The sequence below is a fragment of the Colius striatus genome, chromosome 16 (genome assembly GCF_028858725.1).
Source record: "Colius striatus isolate bColStr4 chromosome 16, bColStr4.1.hap1, whole genome shotgun sequence".
Lineage (NCBI taxonomy): Eukaryota > Metazoa > Chordata > Aves > Coliiformes > Coliidae > Colius > Colius striatus.
This window is the reverse complement of record NC_084774.1, coordinates 2,164,950-2,192,152: the sequence shown is the minus strand read 5'-3', so window position 1 is coordinate 2,192,152 and position 27,203 is coordinate 2,164,950. Positions and strand designations below refer to the sequence as shown.

Genomic DNA, 27,203 nt, shown 5'->3' with positions numbered 1-27,203 from the left:
GCATGGGACAGTGCCCCCCCCCATGCCAGTTGCCTCCTGTGGTCTGTGGGCAGTGTGACTCTGTGTTACCTCGAATGGGTTGGAAGATGCCAGGTCTGAGAGAGCAGCGAGCTGTGTGTGCCCTGGGACATGTGTTCTGCTGCTGTGCTGGGCATTGAGGCCTCTGGCACCGTCCCCACGGCGGTGCAGGCAGCGGGACGCGGGCTGTGGGTGCAGCAGTGCCTGTGCAGGGTTGCCCACGTTGCATCCCAGCCCCTGCCCTCGCAGTGAGACAGCTGAGCAAGTAAAACCGGTCTGCAGGGTGGCTGCAGAGGAATCTGTCCCTGGGGGCAGGGCTGTAGGAGTGCCCAGCACCGTGACGTCCTAGGGACCAAGCATGGAGCTGTGGCTGTAACTCTCTCCTCTTCCCCATGCAGATCATTTTGGGGATGCAGTTTCCCCCTGCTCTAAGGTGATTTTGCTTCCTCAGAGGTGTGGCAGCTGCAGGTCTCATGGCATGAGGTGTTCTGCCTGGGGACAGCAGCAGCCCCTGTCCTTGTCTGGGAGCGGATGGCCGAGCCCCAGGCAGGGCTGCCCGGCGTGGATCAGCTGCTGCCTGTCCCCACGCTGTCTGGGGACTGTCCAAATGGGAGGGGGAGCAGGTCTGGGGAAGCTGCTGTGGACTGGTGTTGCTCAGGACAAGCTGTGTTGGGCTACACACGGCTGACATTTGCATGTGGAGGGTTGGAAGGTTTTTGCTGAAGCCATGGCGTGGCTGCTTTGCATGGGTGGGTCATCCTGCCTGCTTTGCTTCTGTACTCATGGGAGGATGGTCCTTGCCGGGTGGAGGTGTTGGCAAAGCAGCTGTCCTTGCTGTGCTGTGGGGCTGTGGTTCCTCCTTCACGTAGCCATGGTGCCACTGGGCAGTTTGTCCTTCCCCACTACACGTGGTTGTCATCTAAGCAGTGGCCTTGAAAGTGCTTCTGCAGGACTGGGGCTGTTTGTGTTACAGCTCCTGGTTTTACTCATGGTGTACCAGAGCTGCTGGTGCCTCCATGGGCGAGTGAGCAGGGCTGGCTCCTGCAGGTCCTGCATCACTGGTCTGCATCGTGCCCCAGGTCAGAGCCCTGCCCGTGGGCATGGCCGCAGGGGTGGGCGACAATGGTGTGGCACAGATGGGCCTGGAAGGGTGCTCTGGGAGCAGCCAGAGCCAGGAGGGTATCTGCTTCACTTCAGGGAGGTGTGTTGGTTCTGCAGCACTGCCTGTAGTAAATATTTGCCTGGATGCCTGAAGCGAGCAGGTCTGGCTGGCAGCGCCCGCAGCGGGCTGGCTGCCTGGCTGGGAAGGTGCTATTTTCACGTCAGGCTTCTGGAGAATAAAGCAGCATCTGACAGAATCTGGAGCCTGCATTCTGCAGCCAGCAGCTCTGGATGGAGGCAGAGGCAGTGCTCGAGTCGTGCAGGCACCATCTTGTGATGAAGTGCCTGGCTAACGTCCTTCCACGTGCTTGCCATCCTCTCTGGGAAGGGTTTGTTTCCTTCTCTTTAACCAAACCCGATTTCTTCTTTGCAGGTTCGGAGCTGTGCTGGAGCAGAGCGCTGAGAGCAGCCCCTGGAAACAGCGTGAGTTTATGCTGAAAGCTTTTATTCTCCTTTCCAGATGCCACATAAGGCTGAGTGGGTTTTGTAGCACAGAAAGGGTTGCTCAGCATGGAGATGGTGCTGCAGGGAGGCTCCTCTGCCAGAAACCCCCAGCAGGGCTAGAAGTCTGGCCTGCTACCACCAAAGCACAATGCTGCTGGCCCTGGGCTTGTGCTGGCTTTCCTTCTGTGTTGGGACTTTTTCCTGCTGTAGTCAGGAGCTGGGCCCCTTTGCCAACAGAAAGGCTCCTACCAGCTGCCTGGGGCTTTGCCGCTGATGAGCAGCTTTGGGATGTGGCATTTCCACTCTGCCTGTGGCACAGAGGAGCTGGGGAAGGTGTTGTGCTGTGTTTGCAGGCAGCAGTGGTGCTGGTGAGGAGCAGAGCCAAGCACAGGCTGCAGGCTCTCAGCAGGCTGAGGCAGTCCCGGGGTGGCTGGGCAGAGCTGGGCAGGAGGGCTGAGCTGCAGGGTTCAGTTGCTGTGATTCCTGGCAGAGTTGAAGGCGTGTGGTCCAGGCTTTCTGAGAGACCCCTGAGGTCCCTCTGGCCCAGGGCACAGCAGGTTTGCAGGGTGCTGTCCCTGTGGAACCAGCCCTGAGCTGCTTTGCTGCATCTCACTGAGGGCACGTGGCTGGGAGGACTCGGTCTCATTCCTGCTTTCAGTCCCCGAGCCACAGGGTGAGGCTGGGTGGGGAGCAGTGCAGCAGGACTGTCCTCCAGCTGAGTGCAAGGCAGGAGGAGGGTGTCATCATATGAAAACTGAGGACAAGGAGCTCTGTGGCTGCACTGCACCGTCCTGGCTCTTCCCTGGGTGACGGGAGCGTGTGGCAGCGTGTGCCCCAGGCTCTGTGTCTGCCCCAGGCTCTGTGTCTGCCCCAGGCTCTGTGTCTGCCCCAGGCTCTGTGTCTGCCCCAGGCTCTGTGTCTGCCCCAGGCTCTGTGTCTGCACATGGGCTCTGGCTCCTGCCCGTGTGGGGCCAAGGGCACAGAGGCAGCGGGTCCCTGGGTGTGGGCAGGGGATCCCTGTCTGTGCTGAGGGCTGTGGTGGGCTGCAGCCCTCTGCTCCTCAGGGCTGGAGGTGGCTTTGGCTCTGAGCAGGGCAGCTCATTCCTTTTTGTGCGTGGTTTCTCACCATCTCTACTACAAACTATCTCTCCTGGAGGGATCTCGGTGGCTCCAGCAAGATGTCATCTCTGTCCATGTCCAGGGGCGTGTGTGTCCGTAGGGAAACAGGAGAGTGACGGGATTTCCTGTCCCATCTCTGGGTGCTGACGAGTTTGGGTACTGGAAGGTCGTTCTGGGGATTGATGGGAGCAGAGGTGCAGGCCAGTGGTGGATTGCATGTGATCCTGCATTGCTGCGTGCCTCAGTTTCCCTGCAGCGTGGGGGGAGGTGTCTGTGTGCTCTGGGGCTCTGCACAGGGGGGCTGGCAGGGATGTCGGGCATCAGCTGCTCATGAGTGATGCCAGGCAGAAAGCTCTGCCCCTGCCCAGGGCTGCAAGGAGGGCGAGGAGCTGCGTTCCCTTGGTGGGTGGCCCAGGGAGCAGGAGGGCACACGCCACCTCCAGGGTCACCCCCAGGGCCTGGCCAGCCCTCGCTTTGGCTGCTGACCCCGCTTTTGTGGGTCAGCTCAGGACCGAGTGTCTTTGGCTTCACGTTCCCCTCGTTGGGCTGCATCTCATGAGCCAGCACTGGGCACTTGGGGAGCCCTCTCACAGCAGAGCTGCTCCATGGCTGTGTGCCCTGGGCAGCCGTGCCCAGCCATGCCCAGGCTCCGTGGCAAGGCCGGGCAAGCAGAGCCGTGCCAGCACAGCCCAGCCAGCTGCCTCTGTGCCAGGGGAGACGTCCTCCTGCTGCTGGAAGGGTTGGTGACACTCTGGTCACGGCACAGTGGCTGTGCTGGCCATGAGCCCCTCCTGTCTCCATGTTTCTGTGGCTCCCTCACAGCTGATGTAATATCCTGCCTCTTGATGCCACCAAGGGCTTGTTGCTGGGATTTGGTAGGCAGGAGGTTGGGGCATCCAGCAACAGGACAAGCGGTGATGGGATGAAGCTGGAACACAAACAGTTCCAGTTAAACATAAGGACAAACTGTTTCAGTGTTTGAGTGAGGGAGCCCTGGCCCAGGCTGCCCAGGGAGGGTGTGGAGGCTCCTTCCTTGGAGGGCTTCAAGACCCACCTGGACACGTCCCTGTGTGACCTGATCTAGGTGGGAGCTGCTTTGATGGGGGATTTGCACTGGATGATCTCTACAGGCCCCTTCCAACCCCACCATGCTGTGGTTCTGTGAAAGGACTGCTTCCTTGGGAGCTTGCTCAAAGGTGATGGTTGTGCATCAGTTGGACTAGATGGTTGTTGTAGTTCCCTTCCAACTGAACTATCTGGTCCTCCTCACCAGTGCTGCAGGAGATGTGACTTACCTTGGGGAAAACAGCACTTTGTAGCTTTAGAGCCTGAACAAGATTCTTGTAGGGCTGCAGGCAGAGAGCTTGGGCCTTCCTTTGGAAAGAAAGAGAAGATGGGAGAAGGCTGGGCTGAGCCTGTGCCTGAGCTAGGCTCCCTTTGGTGACTCCCCTTTAGGTGATGTTCACCTGCCCAAGCTCCTCTCCCCTTCCAACACACTGCTTACAGGCTGGCCTGGTGGTTTCCAGGGTGTCTGGCCCTGTGTTCTTGCACATAAGGCAGCCCAGCACAAGGCAGCTGAACCCATGGCCTCTGCCTTCCTCTGCCTCATTTGTCCGTGGCTGGTGGCTGCCACAGAGGCAGCGGCTGACCTGGAGTGGGGATGGACAAAGAGTGTTGCTGGAGATGACTGGTGCCCATGGTTTGTAGCATGCCTGCCTGCTCTGGTGTGTGTCTGAGGTGCCTTACTGGTGCTCTGCAGTCATCAGCCTTGGCTGGTGTCTCCAGCTTGGTGAACAGAGTTCAGAGAGCACCATAACAGCCTTTGGCTGAGTCTCCCTCCCACTGCTGCACCAGCACAGCCCTGGGCTTCACACCAGTGCTGTCCCTGTGTCAGGGCTGGAGTGGGAGGGGAGGGATGGCTGCAGTGCTCCTGGTCCCAGTCCCTGCCTGGGCTCACTGCTCCATTGGGCTGTGGCACCTCTTGGGCAGCCTTTTCTCCTTCTCAAGCTGTGCAGGGGCCAGTGGGACCCAGCCAGCCCTGCTCAGGGCAGCCCCGTCCCCTGCACCGGCTGGAGCTGACACTGGTGTGGTTTAGCCCCGTGACACTGCTTGTCAGGGCTGCAAGGTGCAGAGGAGCACAGAGCAGCTGCTGAGGTCCCTTCCCAGCACCCTGGCATTATGAGAATCACCTTTGGGCTGGGCAGGGTGTGGGTGTGCTGCAGTGGGGCCGTTCTCTCCTGCCTGGCACGGCTGGGTCTGGCAGTGGGCTGCATGGTCGCTGCAGGCAGAGCCAGGCTGTGCTGGGCCTGAGCACTTGCCCTGGATTAGGGCTCCTCGTGCACTTTCCTCTTGATTTGGGGCCCATCCTCGCTGTGAGACATGCCTGGGTTAGTGAAGCTTGCTCTGGGCCATCCCAGCTGCTTTGGCCCAGGCAGCGCAAACAGGTTTGTGGAATGTGGCAATGGGCACCCTGAGGGCTGGTGGGAGCTGCCAGCTCCCTGCACTGGCCTTGGGAAAGGCTGGCAACTGGTCAAACACCCAGCTCACTTTGGCTGATGCTTTTAACCTCTTCTGCACCAGTCAGTTGGGAGCAGGGCTTCCCTGGTGCCGTGTTACAGCTGAGGTGAGCCAGAATGCCCACCCTGCTGATGCCTCTGCTCCAGAGCTGTGCTGAGCTGTCCTGTGAGGATCTCCTGCCCCAGAGCTGTGCTGAGCTGTCCTGTCAGAATCTCCTGTCCCAGAGCTGTGCTGAGCTGTCCTGTCAGGATCTCCTGTCCCAGAGCTGTGCTGAGCTGTCCTGTGAGGATCTCCTGTCCCAGAGCTGTGCTGGGCTGCTGTCCTGTGAGGATCTCCTGCCCCAGAGCTGTGCTGAGCTGTCCTGTCAGGATCTCCTGTCCCAGAGCTGTGCTGAGCTGTCCTGTCAGGATCTCCTGTCCCAGAGCTGTGCTGAGCTGTCCTGTCAGGATCTCCTGCCCCAGAGCTGTGCTGAGCTGTCCTGTCAGGATCTCCTGTCCCAGAGCTGTGCTGGGCTGTCCTGTCAGGATCTCCTGTCCCAGAGCTGTGCTGAGCTGTCCTGTGAGGATCTCCTGTCCCAGAGCTGTGCTGAGCTGTCCTGTGAGGATCTCCTGTCCCAGAGCTGTGCTGGGCTGCTGTCCTGTCAGGATCTCCTGTCCCACAGCTGTGCTGAGCTGTCCTGTCAGGATCTCCTGTCCCAGAGCAGTGCTGAGCTGTCCTGTGAGGATCTCCTGCCCCAGAGCTGTGCTGAGCTGTCCTGTCAGGATCTCCTGTCCCAGAGCTGTGCTGAGCTGTCCTGTCAGGATCTCCTGTCCCAGAGCTGTGCTGAGCTGTCCTGTGAGGATCTCCTGTCCCAGAGCTGTGCTGAGCTGTCCTGTCAGGATCTCCTGTCCCAGAGCTGTGCTGAGCTGTCCTGTGAGGATCTCCTGTCCCAGAGCTGTGCTGGGCTGCTGTCCTGTGAGGATCTCCTGTCCCAGAGCTGTGCTGAGCTGTCCTGTCAGGATCTCCTGTCCCAGAGCTGTGCTGGGCTGCTGTCCTGTGAGGATCTCCTGTCCCAGAGCTGTGCTGGGCTGCTGTCCTGTGAGGATCTCCTGTCCCAGAGCTGTGCTGAGCTGTCCTGTCAGGCTCTCCTGCCCCAGAGCTGTGCTGAGCTGTCCTGTCAGGATCTCCTGTCCCAGAGCTGTGCTGAGCTGCTGTCCTGTCAGGATCTCCTGTCCCAGAGCTGTGCTGAGCTGTCCTGTGAGGATCTCCTGTCCCAGAGCTGTGCTGAGCTGTCCTGTCAGGATCTCCTGTCCCAGAGCTGTGCTGGGCTGCTGTCCTGTTAGGATCTCCTGTCCCAGAGCTGTGCTGGGCTGCTGTCCTGTTAGGATCTCCTGTCCCAGAGCTGTGCTGGGCTGCTGTCCTGTCACACCTTTGGTGTGTGACACTGTCTGCTTAGGCAACAGGAGATGGAGCTGCTCTTGGAAGGGGCAGCTTTGCAGCTCCATTGTGGCCATGTGCTCACCCCAGTCCTTGGCAGGTCCCAGTGTGGCAGAGGGCTGTGTTCCCACATGATGTACCTCTCTCACCACTGGTTTTGGCCTTTGTGTAGGGCTGACATGGGCTCCTGCCTTGTTAAACTGCTGATCCCACCGGGGCTGGGTGGAAAGGAAGAGCTGTCTGTTCTCACATCCCTGTGGCAGTGACTTGTCCCCTGGGGCTGATGTTTCAGCAGCTTTTTTGGCTCAGCAGGACCCAAGGGATGGGAAGCTGTGGGCAGCATCTGAGCAGGCACAGTGTGAGGAGCTGCAGCACTTGCTCCCAAGGGTAGGTGCAGAGACTGGGTCACGTGCAGGAGAGCACCTGGCATGGGTGTGCTCTGGGCCATCATCCTCCAGCAGATGTGTGCTTGGTGGTGGCACCTCTCTGGGCTTCTCCCAGCCCAGCTCCCCCACAGCCCTTGTTGCTCTCTCCTTTATTCTGGGCATAGACTTTTTTCTTTCTTGACTTTCTTCTTTGTTGCTGAAGGGGTTAAAACAGTGTTTGGGCCACTGTCCATCCTCAGCAGCTACAAGTGCAGGTGTTTAGAACACCTTGGTGGGAAGCCAACAGGTTCTGTGGAGCATGATCTGCTTCATTGCACCTTCCAGGGTGCTGGGGCTTGGCAGCCTCCCCAGTGCCTCCCTGGGAGATGCCCTTTCCATGGGGGCAGGGTGCTTGTCATGCCCCTGTACACCATGTGACCCTCAGCCTCCCAAGAGGGTCCTCAGCATGGCTGGTGTTTTGCTGAGACCCCTCTGGAAAGCACCAGCTCTTCATGGAGCCATGAGCTGCCCTGGGACATGTGGCTTGTCCCTTTCCCCACCTGCAGAGAACGCAGAGTGCTTGGTAGGGCGATGGGAAGCTGAGGGAGTTTTGTGCTCTGTACCAGAGGGAGCTTTGTGCTGTGGTGAGGAGCCTCTGAGGCCACTGAACAGGGATGGACAGTAGGATTGGGTGAGGGGATGCAGTGTGGGTGTGAGGGGATGCAGTGTGGGTCCCTGGGGCTGTTGGGATGCAGTGTGGGTGCCTGGGTCTGATGAGGGGATGCAGTGTGGGTGCCTGGGGCTGTTGATGGGATGCATTGTGAGTGCCTGGGGCTGTTGAGGGGATGCAGTGTGGGTGCCTGGGGCTGTTGGGATGCAGTGTGGGTGCCTGGGGCTGTTGGGATGCAGTGTGGGTGCCTAAGGCTGTTGGGATGCAGTGTGGGTGCCTGGGGCTGGTGAGGGGATGCAGTGTGGGTGTGAGGGGATGCAGTGTGGGTGCCTGGGGCTGTTGGGATGCAGTGTGGGTGCCTGGGGCTGTTGGGATGCAGTGTGGGTGCCTGGGGCTGTTGGGATGCAGTGTGGGTGTGAGGGGATGCAGTGTGGGTGTGAGGGGATGCAGTGTGGGTGCCTGGGGCTGTTGAGGGGATGCAGTGTGGGTGCCTGGGGCTGTTGGGATGCAGTGTGGGTGCCTGGGGCTGTTGGGATGCAGTGTGGGTGTGAGGGGATGCAGTGTGGGTGTGAGGGGATGCAGTGTGGGTGCCTGGGGCTGTTGAGGGGATGCAGTGTGGGTGCCTGGGGCTGTTGGGATGCAGTGTGGGTGCCTGGGGCTGTTGGGATGCAGTGTGGGTGCCTGGGGCTGTTGGGGGGATGCAGTGTGGGTGCCTGGGGCTGTTGGGATGCAGTGTGGGTGTGAGGGGATGCAGTGTGGGTGTGAGGGGATGCAGTGTGGGTGCCTGGGGCTGTTGAGGGGATGCAGTGTGGGTGCCTGGGGCTGTTGGGATGCAGTGTGGGTGCCTGGGGCTGTTGGGATGCAGTGTGGGTGCCTGGGGCTGTTCAGGGGATGCTGTGTGGGTGCCTAAGGCTGTTGGGATGCAGTGTGGGTGCCTGGGGCTGGTGAGGGGATGCAGTGTGGGTGTGAGGGGAGGCAGTGTGGGTGCCTGGGGCTGTTGGGATGCAGTGTGGGTCCCTGGGGCTGTTGAGGGGATGCAGTGTGGGTGCCTGGGACTGTTGGGATGCAGTGTGGGTCCCTGGGGCTGTTGAGGGGAGGCAGTGTGGGTGCCTGGGGCTGTTGAGGGGATGCAGTGTGGGTGCCTGGGACTGTTGGGATGCAGTGTGGGTCCCTGGGGCTGTTGAGGGGAGGCAGTGTGGGTGCCTGGGGCTGTTGGGATGCAGTGTGGGTGCCTGGGGCTGTTGGGATGCAGTGTGGGTCCCTGGGGCTGTTGAGGGGAGGCAGTGTGGGTGCCTGGGGCTGTTGGGATGCAGTGTGGGTGCCTGGGGCTGTTGAGGGGATGCAGAGCTGAGCAATGTATGTGCTGCTTCATCCCAAGGGGCTTTGGCAGAGGAGCCCTGGTGCTGGTGGCTCCTGCTCGCTGTTGTGGCTCTGCTGCCCTGGAGGGCTGTCCCAGAGCAGGGCAGGCTGAGGGGAGACAGATGGGACGTGGTGCTTCTGCTCTGATTCCACGCTCCAGGGCCATTTCCCAGCAGGTCCCTTGTGCTGAGCAGAGTGGGATGATGCTGGGCTGAGGGGCTGTCTGGGGCAGCCCGTGGCCTTGCTGCTGCTCAGCTCCTGCACCTGACAACTGAGACAGACCCATCTCTCAGCAAGTCCAGACCTATCTGCTCTTCCTCTCTTCTGGGAGGCCCATCATGGGCTGCCTTCAGGTCACTGACCAGTGCCCAGGGACCAAGGAGCAGAGGCAGGTGGTGTAGAGCCAGCCCAGGGCTGGGTGCAGTGTGCTCATGCTCTGCTGGGACTGCAGCCCCAGTTGTGACCCCACACGGCCGTTGCCAACCCAGCGCCAGTTCCAGACGTGTCTGTGCTGGGCAGTGCTGCCAAGCTGGCAGTGCCCAGGACCTCTGCTGCCCCTCTGCTCTGCCCTGCTGAGGCCTCATCTGGAGCCCTGTGTCCAGTTCTGGGCTCCCCAGCTGCAGAGGGACAGGGAACTGCTGGAGAGAGGCCAGTGCAGGGCCACCAAGATGATCAGGGGACTGGAGCATCTGCCTTGTGAGGAAAAGCTGCAGGAACTGGGGATGTTCAGTCTGGAGAAGAGGAGACTGAGGGGGGAGCTCATCAATAGTTACAAATATCTCACTGGTGGGTGTCAGGAGGTTGGGGCAGCACTGTTTTTTCTGTTGTATCCAGCAACAGGACAAGGGCTGATGGGCTGAAGCTGGAACAAACAGTTCCAGTTAAACATAAGGAAAAGCTGTTTCCCTGTTTGAGTGAGGGAGCCCTGGCCCAGGCTGCCCAGGGAGGGGGTGGAGGCTCCTTCCTTGGAGGGCTTCAAGACCCACCTGGACACGTTCCTGTGTGACCTGATCTAGGTGGGAGCTGCTTCAGCAGGGGGTTGGGCTGGATGAGCTCTACAGGTCCCTTCCAACCCCCACCATTCTGGTATTCTCTGGGACAGGCACATCCCCCTGAGGCCATGCTGTGGTGACAGGGTCCCTGCTGCCTGTGTTCAGAGTGGCCACAGCAGCCTCCTGTGCCAGCAGCAGGGGTTTGTGCCCAGGGTGCATGGGTTGGGGGTGGAGGAGATGCTCACTGGTGGCTGCCTTTGGGGCACTGCCCTGGCTGTGCTGGGCAGGGGAGGATTCAGACACATTTGCTGCTTTTTCCTCCTGTGTTTATTTTAAAAACCCCACCCCAAACCCTTCTCCAGCCCTTTCTTCTGCTGTCATTTATTTATCCAAGTTCCCTGAACACCAGTCACCTGCCTGGGGGTAGAATTTGAGACACATCAAAGCTGGATGAGCTTCTGCAGGCACAAAGCATACATCCTCTGGGAGCTGGAGACAGATTAAGCAGCTGAGAAAAACAACTGCTCAGGATTGTCCAAGAGGTAAAATGGAAGGGTTGGAGGAAGGTTTGCTTACAGGAAGGTGTCAGCCCTGTGCCTGGGGAGGACAGCTGGCATGGTGGGGGTCCCTCTGGGGTGAGGCCTGGGGGACACTGGATGGGAGTGCTCCAGCTTGGAGTAGTTGTGCAGTGGGAGCTGGAGGTCTGGTGTGCATCTCTGCCAGTTTTGAGCCTGCCATGGGTCTGTACAGCTGTTTGCCAGGGTTATATTTGTGCCTCAACTAAATGACTGATTCCTGCCACCCTGCTGCAGGGCTGGGGGCTGGTCCTGTGGAAGCTGAGGAGTGGTGCCAGGGATGGCAAACATTCAAATGAAGTGTGTGGCACCTGGGCTGGGTCCCTGCATGGTCTGTGGGCACAGGGAGGGACAGAGTGCAGGGGGCAGCTGCTGCCTGCCTGGACCCCAGGGGTAAATCTGACTCCAAGTTTTAGTTGGAAAGGGGTGGTGGAAAGAAAAAGGAATTGGAAGGTCTGTATTTGGGAAGGATCCCAAGCAGTGGCATTGATTGTGGTCTCAGGCCCAGCCCACAGCAGCGTTTGGGGGAAGAAGGGGTTGGTTTGATTGGTTTGTTTTAGTCATTTTGTTGCACAGAACATGTCCTTCCCCTAGCTTGCAAAAACCCCAAACCCACCCCACAACCCACTGAAGCACCTTTGGTTTTGGAGGTGCAGTGGTTGAGCACCCAGCGTGGCCCAGGCTGGGCTGCAGGGCCAGTGGGGTCCTTTGGGGAGCTGCAGGTGTCCTGGGCCACTGTGGTGCACGGGGCCCTTGGCTCCTGGGGTGCTGGAGGCTGTTGCTGCAGGGCTGAAAGCTTGTGGAAGCCTCTCAGGGTTCTTTAATGAGACTGGGGCACTGTGTTTGTGTTTGATCAATGTGCCATTGATTTCTTGCAGCACTGATGATTAATCAGACTTTCAGGTGCCAAGTTGAAGGAGAAGCTTGGGCTGCTCTCTGACTGTGACCAGGGAGGTCAGGCCTCTGCTCACACACCAGTGCTGGGGATAGTTAAGGAAGCCCCAGAAGGTCTCTTTTCCAGTCTTGATTTTCCATGGTTAATGCAGCAATTTCTTGCTTCTCTTTCCAGCCACCCAATCTGTCTGCTCACAAGTGAGATGAGCAGCAGCATAAATTGCAGGCAGTGTCCACAGGGCCTTTGCAAGAACAGTTCTCTTCCTTGAGCCTCAGCTCCTGCCCGTTTTGCTTCTCAATCTGCTGCTTTTCTTCTCGTCAGCTGGGAGCATTTTCTTCCCAGCAAGGGGATTTGGGGCTGTGTGTTCCCCAGGATGCTGGCCTCTGTCAGCTTGGAAGCAGCAGTGATGTTGAGACTTGTGATGTGTCCTGTGCAACTTGGGGACTTGCTAGGAGGACTCCAAGCTGTGAGGGCTGATGCTGACCAGAGCACAGCAGGGTCAGAGGCCTCGGGGTCCCAGGGGAAGCAGGGCTGTGGTGCTGGGGGAGGGCTCAGCTGGTGTGAAGTCATTTCCATTTGTCCAACAGATCCCAACAGCTGCTCCAGTGGGGTAGGAGCTGGCAGATGCCAGGCAGAGGTTGCTGGTCTCACCTCCATTGCAGCAGAGCTGGCAGGGACGTGTGGCTCCTGTGGGATGCTGGTTGCCAAGCAACCGGCAGAGGTGGAGCTTCTGGGTACCATCCCTGCGCCTGCTCAGCATCTCCTGCAGCCTCCCCGTGCAGCACAGGGGGAAGCCCTGCAGCACCCTGTCCCAGGCCAGCCCAGGGTGTCTCTGGGCATTGCTGGACCCTGACCTGGGGTTCTTCCGCCCAAGGTCACTGACACCCTGAGAAAGGACGTTGTCTTGAAGCTCTCTTGACCCTTTCATGTGGGACTTTCACCTCAGTGCTCCTTTCCTGCCTAGTTCTGCTATTTTGCACTGAAGCAGGGCAAAAAGTGGGGGTCTCCAGAGCTTCTGCACCCTGTGGCTCACATGCAGCCCCTGGGCTGGGCTTGGGGGCTGTGGGTGCATGGTGGGTTGGCTGGAAAATGCTGGAGGGGCATGTTTGCCCTCAGGGAAGAACAGATGGCAATGGAGCCTGGGCCTCTGGTCCTCCTGAGGTGGTGGCTGTGTTGGGATAGGGATGGTCAGGCTGGTGTGGGAAGGCTGGGTGGTGAAGAAGGGTTTGAGGAGATGTTGGAGGCTGCACTGCTCAGGTGTCCCTACAAGCTGTCCCTCAGGGTGACTATGACCCTGCCTGGGTAAGTTGTGGCCTTGGGTCCCTTTTACAATCTTCTCAAGGCTGGGTGTTTGCAAGTCACTGGGAAAGTCTCTGGATCAGATGACATCCTGCAGCGTGGGAAGGAGCTGTGGCAAGGGCTTGAGGGTGGGGAAGTCGCTCTGAGTGATGGCTCAAACCCCTCAGTGCATCCACAGGGCTGGTTCACTGGGTTCCATTGCACTGGATGATGTTGTGTGCTGAATGTTAAGCAACCTGTTTTTCCCTGCCCTTCCCTGCAATATTCCTGCTCACAGACAGTTCTTCTTGCTGGACTTTTATTGAAAGAGATAAGTGTCTCAGGTGCCCTGTCACATCATAAATCCCTGCTCCTGGTGTCCTGTGAGCTCTGCTGACAGTGCAGGCAGCCTCTGAAAAGGGTTGTGTTTGTCTGGAAAAGGCACATTCCTGCCTCACAGGGCTCACCTATGTGGCAGAGGAGGCAAGCCAGGCAGCCTTTGTCTTTGCAAGAAGGCTTCATGAACTTCCCCCCCCCAGCCCCAGGCTGTTTGCAGAGCAGTGGCAGGATGCAGGCAGGTGATGGATGGTGATGTGGGCTGAGGTTGCTGCTGCCTGTGCAGGTGCTGGCACAGGGGCTGCTGGTTTGCAGCTCTGTCCCTTTGCTCCTGCAAGTCCTGCTGCCTCACTGCTGGGGGAACCTGTGCTCTGGGCACAGGCTGAGCCTGCAGCTGATGTAGCTGTATGGGCAGGAGGGTGCTGAGTGGCTGCTGCATGTGGGCTGGGTGACAGCACCCAACGGCTGGGGCTGCCAGCCCTGTCCCACCTGGGCCCTGGGAGCAGGGAGAGCAAATCCAGGGCTGCAGAGTGGCTGGGGGCTGCATGGGGCTGCAGGGTGGCTGGGGGCTGCAGGGTGACTGGGGGCTTCATGGGGCTGCAGGGTGGCTGGGGGCTGCATGAAGCTGCAAGGTGGCTGGGGGCTGCATGGGGCTGCAGGGTGGCTGGGGGCTGCATGGGACTGCAAGGTGGCTGGGGGCTGCATGAAGCTGCAAGGTGGCTGGGGGCTGCAGTCTGCACCAGCCCTTTCCTCACACTGCCTGGTGGTGTCTGGGCTGTGTGTCTGTCAGGAGAGCCACAGGGTGGTTGCACAGGGGCTGAGTCACTGAGCTCCTGACCCACAGGCCGAGTGATCTTCGTTAACAACATGCAGCGTGGTGTGGAAGGTGTTCCTCGGCTTCCCAAGCCATCTGCTTTGAGGAGTCACAGCAATTTATTCCTCAACTTATTTATTCAGCTGGGAGGTGTCACTCTAAAGGGTAGGAGTGAAACCTTGTTTAAAATGGTCCCAAATTGCCCAGATCTTGCTGGGAGGGAGGAGGATGTGCTGCCTCTGCCTCCCAGCAGCCTCCCAGGGGGACGAGCCCTGTCCCTGCCTGGGGTTGCAGCAGAGGGCACGCTCCTCTTCCCTGGTTTTCCCTGGTGCCAAAAGGGCTGGGGCCAAAGTGTGGGGGGAGCAGGCTGGAGGGAGGGTTTGGTCTCTCGAGATGGACTCTGCCCCGGCTGCTCCCAGTGCTGGCAGCAGATGGGGAGGTGGTGAGTTGCCAGTGCTGCCTGACTCAAGGCTGACTTGGGGGACAGCCCTGCCCTCTGCCTCTGAACTCAGTGGCTTCTTAACTTGGCTTTTTTATTCCTCTTAATTTCCTCATGATTCAGTTTTGACCCGTGGCACAATGCCTGTGCAACCTCAGGGGAGCTGAGCTTGGCTTCCAGAGTGAAAGAAGCTCGGGCTGCCATCAGCCCTGGAGCAGGGGATGGCACCGTGGGCAGCAGGTCACTGCCCACCTCCCGAGGGCAATGCTGGGGAGGACAGTGTGGTCTGTGGCAGGGGAGGCACTTTTCTGCCTGCCAGCTGTGTTTGCAGAGCCCAGCATCCTGCTCTGGGGTCAAATGTCTCTGTGCTGTGGGGCTCGAGCGTGATGAGTGAGCAGATGTCTGGGCTCCTGGCAACTGCTGACATCATATAAATACATAATTGCCCAAACATGGATTCAACATGTGTCAATTAAGTCTGAGCTTGCTGCAGGAGACTGGCTTTGCCAGCCCTGTGCAGAGAGGTGGGAAGGTGCCCCACCATGGACTCCTGCTGCGTGGAGGGTCCTGGAGCTCGTGGAGGTGTTGCACAGGGTGACAGGAGTGTGGTGCACAGGATCAGTTCATCCTCGCTGCCTTCGCTCTGGCACTTTTCCCCAGTTGACTCCGTTCAGCTCTTGGTAGCTCCAGCCTGGCTGTTGTGGGTGGGAGGGAGCAGGCTTGGAGGTGATGAGGTTTGGGCCGTGTGGCTGTGAGGCATCACATGCAGGCAGGGATGAGGATGGACGTGTGCAATGCTCGTGGGTGGGTGGGTGGAGGGACGATGCCTGCGAGCACCTCACGGCTGCAGGGAGCGCTGGCTGAGGTGGATGGCGGTAGCATGGGGATGGGTGAGCAAGAAAGCTTCTCCCAGGGCCCTGCTGCTTCTGCAGGAGCTGAGGCTGGCTGTGCAGCGTGCCCGTGCTGTGGTGCTTTCTTCCTGCCCGTTGTGTGCACGTTGGAGTCCTCGCTGGGCAGAGGAGCCAGGATGCTGGGAGCTGGAGGATGCCTTTGGTGTGAGGCAAAGGGGAGATGCTTTATTGTGAATGGAGAACATCACAGGAGATTGTGATTGGCTGGCAAAAAGACTTGGGTGCTAAAACCTCCATCTGTGGGACTGATCTGAGGAACGTGAGGAGGGAGCAGAGACGGGGCTTGAGACAAGTGTGTGGGCATGAGAGGTCTGAGCAAGCTGTGGTTACACACCAGCCCGTGGCTCTGGGTGCTGCTGTGGCACAGCCTCCCTGTCTGGGCAGTGAGGGTCTGCAGGAGCTGGGGCACACGAGAAGTGAACATGGGCAGTGTCCATCCAGCTGCAGACGTGGGGCACGTGGCCTGGAGCCCCTGATGGCAGGAGGAGGAACCGAGTCCTGGTTTGGGCCCGGCAGCGCTCGGTGCCAGCTGCCTGTGCCAGCTGCTTTCTGCTTTCAGGCTGGAGCAGCGTGGAGCTCGTGGTGCTGGCCCTGCAGGGACCTCCCTGGGCAGCTGTCTGCCTTGCTTCAGTGGCTCTGTAGACCTGCTGCTCTCCTGAGGACTGTGTGAGCATCCGTGGGCATCGTCCTTCTCCGTGCAGGGCTGAGCAGGTGCTGGCACCAGCTCTCTGCAGGGCTAGAGGGTCACAGGCCCATGGAAGGCTCGTGGTGGCCTGGGAACAGCAAGGAGCTGCACAGCTTGAAACGGCAGGATGACAGAAGGAGCCCCGTCCTGCTCCTCAGGACTGGGACAGCCCGAAATGACAGGGACGGAGCTTTGGTGCGATGCTGGGGAGCAGCTCCCTGATGTGCTGGAGACAAAGGGCTTGTGTGGATGGAGCTGCTGCCTGTGCTGAGCTGAGTGGGATGCAATGACCTCCTGAAGCATCATCTCCCCGCAGTGAAGGGCTGCTGTGGGCTCGTGGGGCAGCGTGGGGGCCCGAGGAGGGCTGTGGGGACCAGGGCTCCTGCGTCAGCCGCATCCGGAGCCTCACCTCTGTGAGTCAGCGTTTCTGCCGGTGATTCACGGCGGCGCTGAGGCAGCCACGGGCTGCTGCAGGGCTGCAATTCATTGTCTGGAAGGAGGGCAGCGTAAGAGGAGGGAGAGAAGATGTTTTCCTTCATCTTATCGGCATTTCCCAGGCCTGGCTGCAAGGTGTGCCAGCACCGAGCTGGGGACAGGCGTGCTCTGCCTGCAAAGGCAGCTCAGCCTTCGGGACCGACCCTGGCAGGAGCTGGGGCACAGGGTTTGGTGCCCTGGCACCTCGTGAGCTCGTGCCTGCGTCCAGCCATTGTCATGTGAAGCCAGGAGCAGAGTCCTGTGCTTGGCTGGCCCTGTCCCCCATGGGCTGGCAGGGAGGGTGAGGCTCCCTCCTCCCTCCCTGGGCACAGATGGACCTTGCAGCCTGTGTGATGGGGCTCCTGGCTCAGCAGCTGCCTCTGTAACTCAGATCAGAGTGGGGGTACCTGTCCCCCTCTGCCTGCCAGGAGGCAGGTGACCCCCAGCACAGCTGGAAATCCAGTGAGACATTTGGAGCCAGCTCCAGGCTGACAGACAAGCTCCATTGTTAGGCTTCAGAAATACTCCTTGGGTATCTTTCTGTGTCCTTTCTGGGCTGATGCCCTCAGCCTGAGATGCATATTGTCAGCGCTGCTGGGCTGGGTGGGGGGCTGAGCACAGCACGTGTGCCTGCCCAGCTCAGGGCTTTCCAGCCTCTGCTGGCCTTTGGAAGGGTTTTTGCAGGCCAAAAGCCCTGCAGCAAGCTGAGGCCTGATGGCAGTGGGGTTTTCTTGGTTCCATTTTGCAAGTCATTGAGGAGGTTTCTGTGTGTGCCCAGTTAGGTGTTCACATTTGCATGCTGAAGGACAGCTTCTCCCCAGCTCTGCAGGGAGGGAAATGCTGTCGCTTGCAGATACGTGTGGAGCTGAGACTGGTGAAGTGCCAGCCTCTGGCTTTGCCAAGAAAGTAAAGTGTTCAAGGTCCTGAACCTTCTGCCATCCATCTCCACCCAGGCAGCCCTTTAAAGGCAGCTTCGTGCTCTGGATGGTGTCTGCCTGCCCACGCCACGGCCCTTCCCAGCACAAGTAACCAGGCTCCTGGCTGCTATTTCTGGCTCCTGCTCAGGGACTTGCTCAGGCTCCTTTGACACCTTCCTGGTCTTTCTGTGTTATCTGTGAAAGGCTCCATGGTGTGGGAAGCTGCCAGTGCCAGTGTCCCCTGCAGCAGCTGTGCCTTTGGGGACAGGGTGGGCAGTGGCATCACCACGGCTTTGGGACCCAAACGCTGGTGGTGGCACTGGTGGTGCAGGTGATACATACACATCTGGAATGTCAAACAGGCAGGGAAAGCAGCCTGGGCAGAGCTAATTGGTGCTGGAAGACAAGCAGGAGATGGATAAAGGGTATGGATCAGGAGGGCCCTGGAGTGAACGTGTTGCCAGGGCCTGGGGAGGTGCTGAGCGGGTGCTTGTCGTGCCGGGCTGGGAGTGTGTGTGGCCATCCTTGGCCACTACCAGGGCTTCCTGCCAAGAGGACAGAGACATGCTGTGCTCAGAGGTGTCAAGGACAGGCCCAGAGGCCGTGGGCATGGACTGGCAGACAGGAAGGTCACTGGGGGGGTGACTGTGGTGGCCCAGGGACGTGCTAGTGGGAGAGACTCAAAGCTGCTGGGACACAGTCCTGGGCACTTGGTGCTGGGGGACCCTGATGGAGCCAGGGCTGGACAAGGTGACCTCCAGGGGTGCCTCAGCCTCAAGCAGCCTGAGCCTGTGATGCAGTCCTTGGGCACAGCAGTGGTGGTCTGCAGCAGGGGCAGCCACGCAGTGTGGTGGGGGCTGTGTGGGCATGGGCCAAGGTGCCAGCAGGGTCCCATCTGAGACCTGTTGCTGTTCAGGTGTCCCCAGTGCCTTGTGCACCTTGTGAGTCTGACTAGTGGTAGATTTTGGAGCCAGGCAGAAGAAGAGCTTTGCCACAAGCACCTCCCTCCTCATTAACAGGTGGTGGGTGCAGTGGGTCCCTTCCAGCCCAGCACCCCGGGCCTGAGCGTCTCTGGCTGGGTGCATCGTTGCTTCTTGCCAGGGACAGGGCGAGGGAAGGTCTGTTCTGCTCTTGCTTTCCCAGTACAAGGATGCTTCATGGGGTTCAGTGCTGATCAGGGAGGGGGAATGTTCCCTGGTCATTGTCTGAGCCCCCTGGGCTATTTTGCTCTTACCCCAGGGCCAGTGAGTGTGGAACAGCAGCAGCTCCTGCTGCCTGTCTCATGCTTTGGGCAGCACTCCCCAGGGCCTGGGGAGATTGGCTGAGATGGGTTGTGCACTACATGACAAATAGACCTTTTCCATCCCATGACAGGTCAGATCTGAGGCATGGCTTGGGTCTCGGGGTCTTTGTCTGCCACCTCTCCCTTTCCCTCTCCTTTTCCAGTCTGTGTTTCGTCTCCTGTCTCAGCCCTGGGCTGACCCTTCTCTCTGCTTTCTGCATCTCCTTGTTCATGCAGTGGCTCCAGACCAAGGAGGTTTTGCAGTTGTGGGTGCTTGGAGACCCGTCACACCAGCCCAGACAACGGTGGGAGGGGTGCAGGGCAGCTGAGAACTGATGGCTCCATGTGCTGTGGCTGCACCCACCCAGGGTGAGGGTGAGAGGGGCTTAAAGCTGGAAATGCTGTGGAGGATGCTGAGGCTGCCTGGGCTGAGACTTCTGTGCACGTGGGGCTGCCCCAGAGCTGCTGCCAGGGAGCCCACAGGCCCAGCAGAGGAGGAGGGGAACCTCTCTCAGGAGGGGTGTCAGGACTGTGAGCCAGACCCTGCTGTGCCCCTTCCCCCAGGGCTGATGTGACAAGGGATGGTCTGTGAGCACCCCAACCCCTGGGTACCATTTGGAGAACTCGTCCTGGTGAGACCTGGGCGGCTGGAGGGGGCTGAGCAGGGTTTTCTGCCTCTGCATCCAGCACGCTCAGGCTCTGTGTGGTGGGGCCATGCAGGTGGGTGCCTGCATCTAACAGCAGGAGCCTGCTGGGAGCCTACCAGCCAAGCACCAGGCTGCCTGGCCTGTGCTTCTTCCCCCAGGGCTCCTGATGCTGGGGTGGGTGCTGGAGTTTTTATCAGCGTGTGTCCGAAGCGGTGGGTGCTGCCTGGGCACGGCTCGTCCCTGCAGGCTGCCAGCCCTGCCAGCCCTGCCTGCCCCTGCAGGCTGCCTGCCCTGCCTGCCCTCGGCCTCCCAGGGCACAGGGAGCGTGGCACCGCGGGCAGGGATGGGCTGGGTGTCACGCTCCATGCTGCACTGTGCACAGGGGCGATGAAAGAGCTTCTGTTTGGCTCTTGCTGGTACATCTCTAGGCTGGGTGAGTGAGGTGCTTGGGTCTGGGCTCTGGGGGTAGCACAGTGGTGGCTGCCCTGGGGCCTGTGTGGGAGGCAGGGAGGTGGTGCAGGGAAGTGCTTTATTCGCGTGGGGTTGAAATGCACAGTGGGTGCAGCTCCTCTCTGAGCAGCCGGTGCAGGAGCTGAGCTGAGCCCCACTGTGTGTGCTCAGGGCAGGATCCTGGTTGGGCACTGCCCCTGCCCCAGAGAAGTCGGGTGTTTGCAAGCAGGGGAGGTGAACAGGATGGCACCAGCATTGCCACGGGACCCTCCAGCCCACCACGGGGCTGTGGCACAGGCACGGAGCTGCTGGCGAGAGGGGACGTGTTGGCGGGGCAGGAAGGCAGCTCAGCTCCCAGCTCCCAGTTCCCAGCTCCCAGTTCCCAGCTCCCAGCTGGGCTGCGGCTGCGGCACACATCAGTCACTGCGGGGGTGTTGGGGCTGGGGAAGCAGCGGCTCTGCAGCAGGCACGGCCTCGGCCACGGCAGCTGGCAGCAGCAGCGGGGGAGCTGGGGCCCAGGTAGGGCTGCTGGGGCCGGGGCAGCAGCATGGGGAGCAGCAGCCAGGGCTGGGGGAGCAGCAGCTGGGGCAGCAGCACGGGGAGCAGCAGCCAGGGCTGGGGGAGCAGCAGCTGGGGCAGCAGCACGGGGAGCAGCAGCCAGGGCTGGGGGAGCAGCAGCTGGGGCAGCAGCACGGGGAGCAGCAGCCAGGGCTGGGGCAGCAGCACGGGGAGCAGCAGCCAGGGCTGGGGCAGCATCATGAGGAGCAGCAGCCAGGACTGGGGCAGCATCACGAGGAGCAGCAGCCAGGGCAGCAGCAGCCGGGGCTGGAGCAGCAGCAGCTGAGGGAGCAGCAGCCAGGGCAGGGGCAGGGGCAGGGGGAGCAGCAACCACGGCGGGATGTGGGTCCTGGAGCCGGGAGGGAGCTGGGGCCGGGGCCGGGTTCCCTTAGGAGCCATGCTGTGAGAGGAGCCATGCTGTGAGAGGAGCCACGCTGTGCAGGCTGCAGCAGCTCAGGGCACTCTGCCTTTCTCACCCCTGCCGCCGTTCACCACCAGTGGGGCAGCCCATGTGATGTTTTGGCCTCGCTGCAGGGCAGCCCAGGGGAGCTCCCTGCTGCCAGCTGCCCTGCAGAGCGCTCTGGGGCTTTGCATGTCCCCCTGTGCCAGGGGCTGCGGGCTGGTGGGGCTCAGGGCTGCTGTGTGGTGTTGGTTTTGGGGGTGTCTTTCCATGTTCACTTCTGATATGTCCCTGGAGGCTGCTCGGGACCCCCTGCCAGGGCTCCTCTGAGGCTGCTCAGGACCCCCTGCCAGGGCTCCTCTGAGGCTGCAGGATGGCTGCAAGGCTTTGCCTGTGCTCCCATCCTGCCTGGGACAGCCTCTGCCCCATGGCAGGGATGCTGAGGGCCACAGCCCTGTTGAGCTCCTCCATTGTTCTTGGGGTCTAGTGAGTATGTGTCTCCTGCCCAGTGTTGTGCAGCCACTGCCCTCTCCTCCTCACCGTACAGTGCTGCCTGTGCCCAGCTGCCCCATGGCATGGCCGTGGGCTCTGCTGCCAGCACCAGCCCTTGTTGGCAGCGGCTGGAGGCAGTGGTGAGGGAGGAGGTTGTCTCCCAGCTCTGTGGTCCCCTGCCTGCTCCCCCAGCTCTGTGGTCCCCTGCCTGCTCCCCCAGCTCTGTGGTCCCCTGCCTGCTCCCCCAGCTCTCTGCACCCCTGCCTGCCTGCCCCAACAGTTCTGCACCCCTGCCTGCCCCCCCAGTTCTGTGCTCCCCTGCCTGCTCCCCCAGCTCTGTGCACCCCTGCCTGCCCCCCCAGCTCTGTGCACCCCTGCCTGCCCCCCCAGTTCTGTGCTCCCCTGCCTGCTCCCCCAGCTCTGTGCTCCCCTGCCTGCCTGCTCCCCCAGCTCTGTGCTCCCCTGCCTGCTCCCCCAGCTCTGTGCTTTCCTGCCTGCTCCCCCAGCTCTGTGCACCCCTGCCTGCCTGCCCCCCCAGCTCTGTGCACCCCTGCCTGCCTGCCCCCCCAGCTCTGTGCTCCCCTGCCTGCTCCCCCAGCTCTGTGCTCCCCTGCCTGCTCCCCCAGCTCTCTGCACCCCTGCCTGCTCCCCCAGCTCTCTGCACCCCTGCCTGCTCCCCCAGCTCTGTGCTCCCCTGCCTGCCCACCCAGCTCTGTGCACCCCTGCCTGCCTGCCCCCCCAGCTCTGTGCACCCCTGCCTGCCTGCCCCCCCAGCTCTGTGCTCCCCTGCCTGCTCCCCCAGCTCTGTGCTCCCCTGCCTGCTCCCCCAGCTCTCTGCACCCCTGCCTGCTCCCCCAGCTCTCTGCACCCCTGCCTGCTCCCCCAGCTCTCTGCACCCCTGCCTGCTCCCCCAGCTCTGTGCTCCCCTGCCTGCCCACCCAGCTCTGTGCACCCCTGCCTGCCTGCCCCCCCAGCTCTGTGCACCCCTGCCTGCCTGCCCCCCCAGCTCTGTGCTCCCCTGCCTGCTCCCCCAGCTCTGTGCTCCCCTGCCTGCTCCCCCAGCTCTCTGCACCCCTGCCTGCTCCCCCAGCTCTCTGCACCCCTGCCTGCTCCCCCAGCTCTGTGCTCCCCTGCCTGCTCCCCCAGCTCTGTGCTTTCCTGCCTGCTCCCCCAGCTCTGTGCTCCCCTGCCTGCCCACCCAGCTCTGTGCACCCCTGCCTGCCTGCCCCCCCAGCTCTGTGCACCCCTGCCTGCCCCCCCAGCTCTGTGCACCCCTGCCTGCTCCCCCAGCTCTGTGCACCCCTGCCTGCTCCCCCAGCTCTGTGCACCCCTGCCTGCTCCCTCAGCTCTGTGCTCCCCTGCCTGCTCCCCCAGCTCTGTGCTTTCCTGCCTGCTCCCCCAGCTCTGTGCTCCCCTGCCTGCCCACCCAGCTCTGTGCACCCCTGCCTGCCTGCCCCCCCAGCTCTGTGCACCCCTGCCTGCCCCCCCAGCTCTGTGCACCCCTGCCTGCTCCCCCAGCTCTGTGCACCCCTGCCTGCTCCCCCAGCTCTGTGCACCCCTGCCTGCTCCCTCAGCTCTGTGCTCCCCTGCCTGCTCCCCCAGCTCTGTGCACCCCTGCCTGCTCCCTCAGCTCTGTGCACCCCCAGCTCTGTGCACCCCTGCCTGCCTGCTCCCCCAGCTCTGTGCACCCCTGCCTGCTCCCTCAGCTCTGTGCACCCCCAGCTCTGTGCTCCCCTGCCTGCTCCCCCAGCTCTGTGCTCCCCTGCCTGCCCACCCAGCTCTGTGCTCCCCAGTTGCACTGGAGCCCCTGGAGATGTGTTTGGGCCCTGAGCAGAGGCTTTGCACGGACACTCGTGCCTGCATGATGCTTGTGCAGCAAGGCATCACGGGTGGAAGGGATGCAGCAGGGACTGAGGGGGAAATAGAGCCCAGGAGCACTGGGGATGCTCAGCCTGGAGAGGCGGCCTGGCAGCAGCGTGGGTGTGCAGGGGAAGGGGAAAGCAGGCGCCAGTGAAACCTGCTGGTGGGTGGCTGGGAAGGAAAGGCCCTGGGAAGGAAAGGCCCTGCGAGGGGAGCGCTGAGTGGCTGGAGCTGGGGAAGCGCGGGGGCAGGGCTGTGGGAAAGCCGTGAATCCACACTCCAGCTTGGAGAGGGGGAAGAGGAAAAGGCCTGGGGAAGGAGGAGCGGGCAGGGAGATGATGGGAGGGGATTAGAGACGTGACAGACAGCTCTGCCTCTGCTCCTGCCCAGGCTGGCATTGCAGTCGCTGTGCCCATGTGCAGGGATCAGGACTGGGAGTGACCCAGGCAGGGATCAGGGCTGGCAGTGACCCAGGCAGGGATCAGGGCTGGGAGTGACCCAGGCAGGGATCAGAGCTGGGAATGACCCAGGCAGGGATCAGGGCTGGGAGTGACCCAGGCAGGGATCAGAGCTGGGAATGACCCAGGCAGGGATCAGGGCTGGGAGTGACCCAGGCAGGGATCAGGGCTGGGAGTGACCCAGGCGGGGATCAGGGCTGGGAGTGACCCAGGCAGGGATCAGGGCTGGGAGTGACCCAGGCAGGGATCAGGGCTGGGAGTGACCCAGGCAGGGATCAGGGCTGGGAGTGACCCAGGCAGGGCTGGGGGCTGGATGCATGCAAGTGCTTGAATGTGCAGTGGGAAAGCAGCAGGTCCTGTTTCCTCTGCAGGAAAAATGAAGCCCTGGTGACCTTTGAGATGTTGTTGGGCTGGACACTGGGGGCTGTGAGGAGAGGCTGAGCTGATGTTTGCTGGGGGCTGGGGGCAGATTGTCCTGCCTGTTCTGGCCAGGAGAGTCTGGCCCTGAGGCAGCGGGGTGAATGCCTGGTGCTTCTGGTGTGAGGGCAGGGACTGGCTCTCTGCTCTGGCCTTTCCCTGCTCTGCCCCTCTCAGCCCGTGGCCACTTGCAGCCGTTTCTCTGGGGGGGCTCGTGGGAACCTCACGAGGGGTCGTGCCAGGCCCTGTGTGTGGCTTGGGGCTGTCCCCAGTGCTTCAGGGAACAAGGTGTAGGTAGTGGGGACTCACTGGGGGTGATGGGAGCAACTCCTCCAGCCCAGAGTGACTGGGTCAGCGGCCAGGAGCTGTGCTGGAACCTCTTCCCTGCCTTAGTGCTGTCAGGGCTGGGGCAAAGGCTGGGCCTTGGCAGGTGTCCCTGCCCGTGTCAGGATGGGCTGTCATTGCACACACGGGATCACAGGCATGCTGCACAGGCAGCTGTGGTGCTCTGGCCGGTGTCACCCAGCTGCTCGTGAGGCAGCTCTGCAGGCAGGGTGAGAGCTGTGTGTGACAGGGTGTGCTGTGTGTCCTGTGTGTGACAGGGTGTGGTGTGTGTCCTCTGTGTGAGAGGGTGTGCTGTGTGTGACAGGGTGTGCTGTGTGAGCTGTGTGTGACAGGGTGTCCTGTGTGTGACAGGGTGTGCCGTGTGTCCTCTGTGTGACAGGGTGTGCTGTGTGTGACAGGGTGTGCCGTGTGTCCTCTGTGTGACAGGGTGTGCTGTGTGAGCTGTATGTGACAGGATGTGCTGTGTGTCCTCTGTGTGCTGTGTGTGACAGGGTGTGCTGTGTGTGACAGGGTGTGCTGTGTGTGACAGGGTGTGCTGTGTGTGACAGGGTGTGCTGTGTGTCCCGTGTGTGACAGGGTGTGCTGTGTGTGACAGGGTGTGCTGTGTGTGACAGGGTGTGTTGTGTGTGCTGTGTGTGACAGGGTGTGCTGTGTGTGACAGGGTGTGTTGTGTGTCCTGTGTGTGACAGGGTGTGCTGTGTGCGACAGGGTGTACTGTGTGAGCTGTGTGTGACAGGGTGTCCTGTGTGTGACAGGGTGTGCTGTGTGACCTGTGTGTGATGGTGTGTGCTGTGTGTCCTGTGTATGACAGGGTGTGCTGTGTGTGACAGGGTGTACTGTGTGAGCTGTGTGTGACAGGGTGTGCTGTGTGAGCTGTGTGTGACAGGGTGTGCTGTGTGACCTGTGTGTGACAGGGTGTGCTGTGTGACCTGTGTGTGATGGTGTGTGCTGTGTGTCCTGTGTGTGACAGGGTGTGCTGTGTGAGCTGTGTGTGACAGGGTGAGCTGTGTGTGACAGGGTGAGCTGTGTGTGACAGGGTGTACTGTGTGAGCTGTGTGTGACAGGGTGTGCTGTGTGACCTGTGTGTGATGGTGTGTGCTGTGTGTCCTGTGTGTGACAGGGTGTGTTCTGTGAGCTGTGTGTGACAAGGTGTGTTCTATGGCCTCTGTATGACAAAATGTGCTGTGAGCTGTGTGTGACAGGGTGTGCTGTGTGACCTGTGTGTGATGGTGTGTACTGTGTGTCCTGTGTGTGGCAGGGTGTGCTCTATGGCCTCTGTGTGACAAGATGTGCTGTGTGAGCTGTGTGTGACAGGGTGTGCTGTGTGTCCTGTGTGTAACAGGGTGTGTTCTGTGAGCTGTGTGTGACAAGGTGTGCTGTGTGTCCTGTGTGTGACAAGGTGTGCTCTATGGCCTCTGTGTGACAAGATGTGCTGTGTGAGCTGTGTGTGATGGTGTGTGTTCTGTGTCCTGTGTGTGACAGGGTGTGTTGTGTGTCCTGTGTGTGACAGGGTGTGTTCTGTGAGCTGTGTGTGACAAGGTGTGCTGTGTGTCCTGTGTGTGACAAGGTGTGCTCTATGGCCTCTGTGTGACAAGATGTGCTGTGTGAGCTGTGTGTGACAGGGTGTACTCTGTGGCCTGTGTGTGCTGGACTGTCCCAGGAGCCCTCGCCAGCCCCACTCTGCGTTTACACAATGGTTTCAAAAGCATAAAGGTTGCAGGAAGGTGTTGCTGAGCAGCCCAGCACAGAAGGTTCCTTCCTCTGCTCCCCTGCCCCGTCACAGGCCCTGGGGCTGCTTTTGCACAGCACAGTTCATGCAGCAGGGCCGGGCCGTGGGAACCCGGCGTCCTGCTGCCCCTGCAGCCAGAGGGGACGCGCAGCCCTCCCTGCTGCCATGTGTGGAAACGGCCATGTCTGCATTTCCCGTGGCAGGGTGGCTTCTGACCTGACTCTCAGCCTCCTTCTTCCTCCCACAATAAACCCCTCCACTCGTAAAAATGAGGAGTGAAGGCACCGAGGGCTGGGAGGAGCGGGGGCCTCCGGGCAGCCCTCTCCACAAGGCCAGTGTGGGGATGGGGCCTCAGTCCCCTGCTCTCTGCCTCAGCCCAACCCAGTGTCCAGCCCTGGCACCTTGTGCTGCTGCCTCTGCTCCCGGGCCAGATGGGCTCCCAGGGCAGTGGGGAGCTGGGCTGCAAGGCAGTGGGGATCTGGGCTCCCAGGGCAGTGGGGAGCTGGGTCAGTGAGGACCTGGGCTTCCAGGGCAGTGGGTTCTGGGCTCCCAGGGCAGTGGGTTCTGGGCTCCCAGGGCGGTGGGGAGCTGGGACGCAGGGCAATGGGGATCTGGGCTCCCAGGGCAGTGGGGAGCTGGGCTGCAGGGCAGTGGGGAGCTGGGCTGCAGGGCAGTGGGGAGTTGGCTTCCAGGGCAGTGTGGAGCTGGGACAGTGGGGATCTGGGCTCCCAGGGCAGTGGGAAGTTGGCTCCCAGGGCAGTGGGGAGCTGGGACGCAGGGCAATGGGGATCTGGGCTCCCAGGGCAGCAGGGAGCCGGGTCAATGGGGACCTGGGCTTCCAGGGCAGTGGGGATCTGGGCTCCCAGGGCAGTGGGGAGCTGGGTCAGTGGGGACCTGGGCTTCCAGGGCAGTGGATTCTGGGCTCCCAGGGCAGTGGGAAGTTGACTCCCAGGGCAGTGGGGAGCTGGGACGCAGGGCAATGGGGATCTGGGCTCCCAGGGCAGTGGGGAGCTGGGTCAGTGGGGATCTGGGCTCCCAGGGCAGCAGGGAGCCGGGTCAATGGGGACCTGGGCTTCCAGGGCAGTGGGGAGCTGGGATGCAGGACAATGGGGATCTGGGCTCCCAGGGCAGTGGGGAACTGGGTCAGTGGGGATCTGGGCTCCCAGGGCAGTGGGGAGCT

The 27,203-nt window shown here is 61.2% G+C and overlaps 1 protein-coding gene across 5 annotated transcripts in view; it reads left to right on the top strand.

Annotated features, from left to right (window-relative positions):
* The window catches only part of EPB41L1 (erythrocyte membrane protein band 4.1 like 1), a 63,927-nt gene that overhangs the window by 9,630 nt on the left and 27,094 nt on the right, over positions 1–27,203 (top strand). For all 5 annotated transcript variants that reach the window (XM_062009483.1, XM_062009482.1, XM_062009479.1 and 2 more), the window contains exon 2: positions 1,553–1,602. The gene's annotated coding sequence lies outside the window, so the exon portion shown is untranslated. The remainder of the gene's footprint in view (positions 1–1,552; positions 1,603–27,203) is intronic.